This window comes from Rhagoletis zephyria, unplaced genomic scaffold (assembly GCF_001687245.7).
Source record: "Rhagoletis zephyria isolate East Lansing unplaced genomic scaffold, Rhagoletis_zephyria_1.1 Rzeph_scaffold_01250, whole genome shotgun sequence".
In the NCBI taxonomy this organism is placed as follows: Eukaryota; Metazoa; Arthropoda; class Insecta; order Diptera; family Tephritidae; genus Rhagoletis; species Rhagoletis zephyria.
Window position 1 is genome coordinate 101,270 of NW_016158334.1, and position 7,702 is coordinate 108,971.

Sequence of the window (7,702 nt, forward strand, 5' to 3'; positions counted from 1 at the left end):
ATTTCTTGGTAAAGAATTGTTGCAAGCATCAATTTTGAATAAATTAGCTTCAATATTTACTGATTTTGTATTTCTCTAAATTACCGTTATATGAAAGTGGGCGTGGTTATCGTCCGATTTTAAAAATTTTCTGCGATTTTGTATGCCGTACCAAGGCCAAAAACTGTACCAAGTTTGGAAGAAATTGGTGTAGCGGTTACCAAGATATTAACATGTAACCATAAGTGGGCGTGGCTACGCTCATTTTCCAAAAATTTATAATATTCTTATTTTTCGTCTAAAAATTGTTGCAAATATCAATTTTGAGTGAATAACCTTCAGTAGTTACTAAAATATCGCAGTTTTCGTATTTCTGAAAATTACCGTTATATGGGAAGTAGGCGTGGTTATTGAGCGATTTTAAAAATTTTCGGCCATTTGGTATGTTGTGCGAAGGCCAACAACTGTGCCAAGTTTGGAAGAAATTGGTGCAGCGGTTACCAAGATATACACATGTAACCATAAGTGGGCGTGGCTACGCCCATTTTCCAAAAATTTATAATATTCTTATTTTTCGTCTAAAACTTATTATAAATATCAATTTTGAGTGAATAACCTTCAGTAGTTACTAAAATATCGCAGTTTTCGTATTTCCGTAAATAACCGTTATATGGGAAGTAGGCGTGGTTATTGAGCGATTTTAAAAATTTTCGGCCATTTGGTATGTTATGCGAAGGCCAACAACTGTGCCAAGTTTGGAAGAAATTGGTGCAGCGGTTACCAAGATATACACATGTAACCATAAGTGGGCGTGGCTACGCCCATTTTCCAAAAATTTATAATATTCTTATTTTTCGTCTAAAACTTATTATAAATATCAATTTTGAGTGAATAATCTCCAGTAGTTACTAAAATATCGCAGTTTTCGTATTTCTGGAAATTACCGTTATATGGGAAGTGGGCGTGGTTAAAGTCCGATTTCGCCCATTTTCAATACCAACCTACCTTGGATTAAGGGAAACCTACATACCAAATTTCGTTGAGATATCTCAATTTTTGCTCGAGTTATCGTGTACACGGACAGACGGACAGACGGACAGACGGACAGACGGACGGACAGACAGACATGGCTTAATCGATTTCTTTTTTCATCCTGATCATTTATGTATACATTTGTCTATATCTATCTCGATTCGTTTTGGCTGTTACAAACAACCGTTATGTGAACAAAATTAATATACCCTTGTGCACAAGTGCGCTCGGGTATAAAAAAAATAGGCAAACTTTGCTAAAGTGTATAGTCCTAATTTATATTTTGGACACTGTATGTATTCCTCACTTCGAGTCAAAGGCTTCCAGATTGGAAAATAATAACTGATAATGGAGAAAATTGCGATCATATACCAATATTATTTAAAACAGGTTCATAGGCATGCCATTTTAATGAGCTGTTAAGGCGTCGAATTAACGAACATCGAATACGGGACAAATACAGGATATTAAAAGAAAAACAGAACATTTAGCGTCCCGTACACAGGACGGATGGTCACCGTAACTATAGTAGGCCGCGCGTGTACTCTAGTGTCAAGAATTAAGCCGTAAAATGTAAGTTGAAATGTTACCCGCACAGTGGAATGAGCCATACGAAACGTAACTCTTCTTCTTTCCGTTTATTCCGACAGACTGTAGGTGTGTTTTTGGTTCAGAGTATTTGGTGATTTGGAAGAAATAGTTATGTATATACATCTCTACTATATATTTGTGAAAGTATGTATGTATGTATGTGCCAGGTTGCAGTCTAAACGGATGGACAGAATCGGCCAAAATTTTGCCATAACACCTGGGCCTATAATAGGATGAAAAAAATTGGGATCCGACAAGGGGTCGTAGGGGTAAAATTTTTAATCAGCCATAACTTCCAGACCATAAGTCACATGAACTTGAAACTTGGTACGCAGACATGTCAATGGTGATATAAACGAGTTTGTAAAAGGGGGCGTGGCACATCCCATAGGCGTGGAATTTTTTATCAGCTATAACTTCGGAACCATAAATCTCACGAACTTGAAATTTAGTATGCAGACATACCAATGGTAGGTGCTTATAATAAGGTCTATATAAATGAGTTTGTAAAAGGGGCGTAGTGCATCCCATAGGCATGGATTTTTTATCATCTATAACTTCGGAACAATAAGTCCCTCGAGCTTGAAATTTAATATGAAGACATATCAATGGTAGGTGCTTATAGAAGGGGATATATAAACGAGTTTGTAAAAGGGGCGTAGTGCATCCCATAGGCATGGATTTTTTATCATCTATAACTTCGGAACAATAAGTCCCTCGAGCTTGAAATTTAATATGAAGACATATCAATGGTAGGTGCTTATAGAAGGGGATATATAAACGAGTTTGTAAAAGGGGGCGTGGCACATCCCATAGTCGTGGAATTGTTTATAAGGTACAACCTCGGAACCATAAAACACACGAATTTGAAATTTGGTATGCAGACGTACCAATGTTAGGTGCTTATAGGATAGGGTATATGTAAATAAGTTTGTAGAACGGAGCGTTGCACATCGCATAACCGTGGAATTTTTTATCAGCTATAACTTCGGAACCATAAATCTCACGAACTTGAAATTTAGTATGCAGACATACCAGTGGTAGGTGCTTATAGGAGGGTATATATAAACAAGTTTATGGGGGCGTGGCACATCCCATAGGCGTGGAAAAATTTATCAGCTATAACTTCAAAACCATAAGTCAATGAAATTTTAATTTGGTATGCAGACATATCTCTGCTAGGTGCTTATAGTAAGGTGTATATGAATGAGTTTATAAAAGGGTGTGTCCCGTAGGTGTGGAATTTTTACTCAGCCATAAATTGGGAACCATAAGTCACATGAACTTGAAATTCGGTATTCAGACATAGGTATCTATGGGAAGTGTTCAGAGTAAAGTATATATAAATGAGTTTGTAAAAGGGGTATATACATATATTTATTCATCTATTAGATACTTCGGATATTTAAAACTGTGTATTTTTATTTTTTTTTTTTGAAACCTTACCGTTTTTAGATTATTTTTAAATGGAAAGATTAAATTGGTTTTTAATACTGCGATGCTGTTAAAGGAAAAAGGTTCATTCACAATGAATAAAACTCCTTCCGAATTAAGCATTCTACCAGAAAAGTGCAGCTATAGTAAAACAGCTAATCGAATAGGCAGCTAAACGGAATGTACCGTAGTAGACTAATTTTAATTTAGAAATTTGATCGTTACCTTAATCCACCTAATATTAATAACGGAACAAGATTTGTAGTACAAGTGATGATCAATATATATTAGTTAAAGCACGATAAAGCTTAAAGTATGGCTCATAAGGATGCCTTAATGTAAACAAAGAAAATAGTTTGTCTCCTCTAAATTATGCTGAGCTGAATATTTGTATTACTGTTTTATATTTTTATTTGTTTACTTCGAACGACGTCAGGTGCTCTGCTAGTATGCATATAAATGGAAGAAATAGTAATAGACAAAAGGATATGCCATAAACGATTGATCTTAATTGTAGAAATTTTTTGACAACACTGAATCACAAATTTTAGGACCAATTTCAGACGGCCTATTTAAGTAGAGATTCAGTTCTGACACAGTTCAAACTACGAGCAATTATTTACTGCAGTGGAATTATGATAATCGCTACACTAAATTTTTGTCGCTAAAATTCTCTAAATGAAAATCAGTGGGGGGAAAAGTATACACCGTGGAGAGTAACACATGTAATCTGTAATCAGTCAAATCTGGCAGTATGAGGGAATGTGACTAGATGTTGCGCGTTGTTAGGGGCGCCTGCTATTCTTTTGGAGATTTTTGGCGATCGAAATTAGCGATAGCAAATGTTAGAATTCGGCTGCTGGATTAGTAATTTTTTGGAACTTACTGGCAACTTTGTAAATTTAAAAATATAAGTTCATTGTAACCGCCCAATTCTGAATTTTCTTGATAAATTAATTGTAAAGAAATTCTATTAAGATTTTTATCACGTAAAAGCTCCTATCGCATTTTGTGTCAATATCAATATGAGTAGAACTGATTTCATTGTCACATATGAAAAATATGAATTTAAAATCAAAAAATCTTTTGGGTGTCGTAGCCGAAAGGTAGAGATGTCGGCTAAAAATTCTGTTTCGCAGGTTCAAATGCCGGCACATGCAGTATTTAAATCATTGTATAGGCTTACAAGTATGGAAAGCGCCATTTTGTTTGTTTACATTTGAAAACAGCTGAGATCACCTGATTTTCAATTCTCTCATTCTCCGCACAGAGTTACATTCAAGTTTCAGAAAAAACTTTAAAATGTAAATTGAGAAATATTTTAGAAAAATGTGTTTTTATTCATTTGAATTCAATAAAAAAGAAATTAAAAATGCGTGCCAAGTCTTGCATTTCCAATAATAACGATAAATGTGTATGTTCCAGGCAATAATTTAAAATATTTGTGAAACTTATCGTTTTGCGCTAAAATACATCAATGTGTGTGAAATTCGTTGTCATTGCTTTTGTTTTGAACATCATATTCGTGCCTGCCGGTGGAAAAATTAGGTAAATTTGCATTTATTTTTAAGAAAACATATAAATTAATGTATATTTCTTTCCAGAGCGACATATTAGTGCATTGGTAAAGTGCTCTTATCATTGTGTTATAGTCAACTGCAGCCAATCTTCTTTGGACAATAAGTTGTATTGGTGGAGCAGTTTCCTGAGCTTTGGAAGTGTTTGGGCTTGTTCGAGTTGCAATTACAACTGTAGTGTTGCGTGAATAAAGCATCACGTTCGCTGTGAATTTCTAGCAACGTTTTACCAATTAGGATGTTGGAACCGTCTTGCAAATTTTCATCAGCGCTGCAGTTTTTGTGCTTTTATTGCGTGCCTCGAGCAGGCCCTTTATCAGTGAATAGTTGTGGTTGTTGTAGTAGTAGCCGCATTACGAAGCCCGGCCTCAGTCGGTTTTCCATCAACAACAACGACAATAATAACCTGTTTATGCATTCCTGTTTTATTGCATTCCCCTTTCCAAATTAATATTATACTATGTTTAAGGCTCGGTGAAATAAATGAAGCGCTACTGGAGGCAAATTAAAATATCTCCCTCAGCAAAAATGAGACTCTCGCTCATGATGAAAGCATGTTAATAGTTTATTCTTTGAAACATCACCGACATAGTCATATTCTAAAGGTATACATTGATATTTTTCATGTTTATAAATTTTAATTGCTATTTTTGTTTGTTTACATATTTGACATTCACCACCAGCATCATCAACGCCATCACCAAATTCAATGCCATCAACACCATCAGCGGCTAGTAACAATGTTATACCACAGATTTATGGCGAATTACAACGAGGCAAAAAACATATACATATGTAGGAATTGTAAAATTCCTAAAATTTAGCAAAGTTTTAAGAAAACTGCATTTTCTTGAACCACTATAAATGATTTCCAATTGTTAATATATATCAAAAGAAAGCTAAAAGGATTACCTTTCCTTTGATTATAAAACCATTTAAATCGCTGGACATTTTTATGCAAATTTCGCAACTTTTGAAATCATCTATATGTAAGCAGTGGAAAGGTTCTAAAATTTTGCAAAGTTGTAAGAAAACTGCATTTTCTTGAACCACTATAAATGATTTCCAATTGTTAATATATATCAAAAGAAAGATAAATCGATTACCTTTCTTTTAATTAAAATACCATTGAATTCGTTTAACATTTTTATGCAAATTTCGCAACTTTTGAAATCATCTATATGTAAGCAGTGGAAAAGTCCTCAAATTTTGTAGTTGTAAGAAAACTGAATTTTCGTAAACCACGATAAATGATTTCCAACTGTTAATATATATCAAAAGAATAGTAAATTGATTAATATATTATTATTATTATTATAGTTTAATATCTTTATACATAGATTTATTTAATATCCCGTTTTGTAGAATGGTTATGATGATGTCTTAGAAACGCTTGCCATAATTGATTATTAATAAAATAAAGGTTTATACTTTAAAAGGATTTTTTATTTCAAATTGATATTCTTTATTTTTTTTAACTTATTGCTTTTCCACACCACCACTGAGGTTGCAATGAAGGCGCGTTACCGATTTTTTTTTTTGGGTGTTCGGTTCCCCAGGAGGCCTATTTTCACCCATACTATCTACAAATACGAAGTGCATGCATATAAGAAAATCTAAGAAATAGCAAAATCCACGAAATACGAAAAAACTACACAAATCTACTTGGAAAAAACGACTATGACTAATAATAAAATCTAAGAAATAGCAAAATCCACGAAATACAAAAAAACTACACAATTCTACTTGGAAAAAACGACTATGACTAATAATACTACATACAAGAAAACTACTTTATACAAATTTATATACAATATTTACAAAACCACCCACAGTAAATCCCTTTCTATGAACTGTAATAGAGTATAGCAAAAAAATAAAAAAAATATTGCGACTGTAAATGTAGAGAACATCAGCATATAGAAGCAAACTTTTGGGGTCAACAATTGTTATTAATAAGAGAGAATCACATCCCAAGACATCAAATTAAATTTTTAAATAAGATTGTTATTAAAAAAAAAATGTGGCACAAAGCCTAATAACATTAAAAAAAAAAAATTTTGGACGAAAAAAAATTGTGTAGCTCAGGAGCACTGTTAAAAAATTTTTTATCATTAAAAGAAATAGTACACAGTCATAGTCAGTAACACTGTTAAAAAAATTTTATGATAAAAAAAAACGAAAAATAGTGGTACACAGCTCAGTAATACTGTTAAAAAAATAAAAAAAGCTCAGTAATACTGTTAAAATAGATTTAATGATAAAAAAAAACAAAAAAATAGTGGTACACAGCTAAGTAACACTGTTAAAAAAAATTTTATGATATAAAAAAAAACAAAAAAATAGTGGTACACAGCTCAGTAATACTGTTAAAGCAATTTTGATCATTAAAAAAAAAAAAAATGGGGTACACAGCTCAGTAACACTGTTAACGCAATTTTGATCATTAAAAAAAAAAAAAATGGGGTACACAGCTCAGTAACACTGTTAACGCAATTTTGATCATTAAAAAAAAAAAAAATGGGGTACACAGCTCAGTAACACTGTTAAAAAAATTTAATGATAAAAAAAACAAAAAAAAATAGTGGTAAAAGCTAACTTAACATTCATTTTTTGAAAAGTGTTTGGTTGAATATGGGCCGAGGTTAATTTATGAGTGCAACTGATTTCAGAGCCACCGCACACTGCAGACTTTATTGCCGGTTATATGGGCTTGCTTGTCTGTCCATTGCATTTTCGGGCGCGATTAAGTTGGTGTAGTGCGCTCACCATACATCTATTCTGCACTGTGTGGGAGCTCCAATAATCCACTTCTGTTTTTTTAAATAATTTCTACTTACCTGGCCATTTCCCCTTCCAGAGGAAAAGGATAGAGGGGTACTTCCAGAGGGCATCCGGCTATGCACGTTCGGTTTGGCATTTTCACAATCTGAAAACAAAAATGATATGGCATGAATATATAAAAACAAAAGTTAAAATGCTTCAAAAACTTACGGACAAGTAAGATGATAAATTCGTATGATGAATATCGCGAAAAACCGTTTGCATAAATCTTTGAATCAAAATTTTTATTCAAATTTGTATTTGGC

At 33.2% G+C, this 7,702-nt stretch overlaps 1 protein-coding gene and 1 long non-coding RNA gene across 5 annotated transcripts in view; both read left to right on the forward strand.

The window, feature by feature from the left end:
* Positions 1-7,702, forward strand: part of LOC108363341 (glutamine--fructose-6-phosphate aminotransferase [isomerizing] 2-like) — a 130,160-nt gene that overhangs the window by 99,406 nt on the left and 23,052 nt on the right. The gene's annotated exons all lie outside the window — the stretch shown is intronic.
* On the forward strand, positions 4,436-6,827 carry LOC108363342 (uncharacterized). 2 transcript variants are annotated; one of them, XR_001847607.1, is made up of 4 exons: positions 4,436-4,584; positions 4,641-4,660; positions 5,083-5,218; positions 5,297-6,827. It is a non-coding gene; the product is annotated as an uncharacterized LOC108363342 (long non-coding RNA). The 2 variants fall into 2 exon arrangements; XR_001847606.1 differs by having other exon boundaries at positions 4,641-5,218.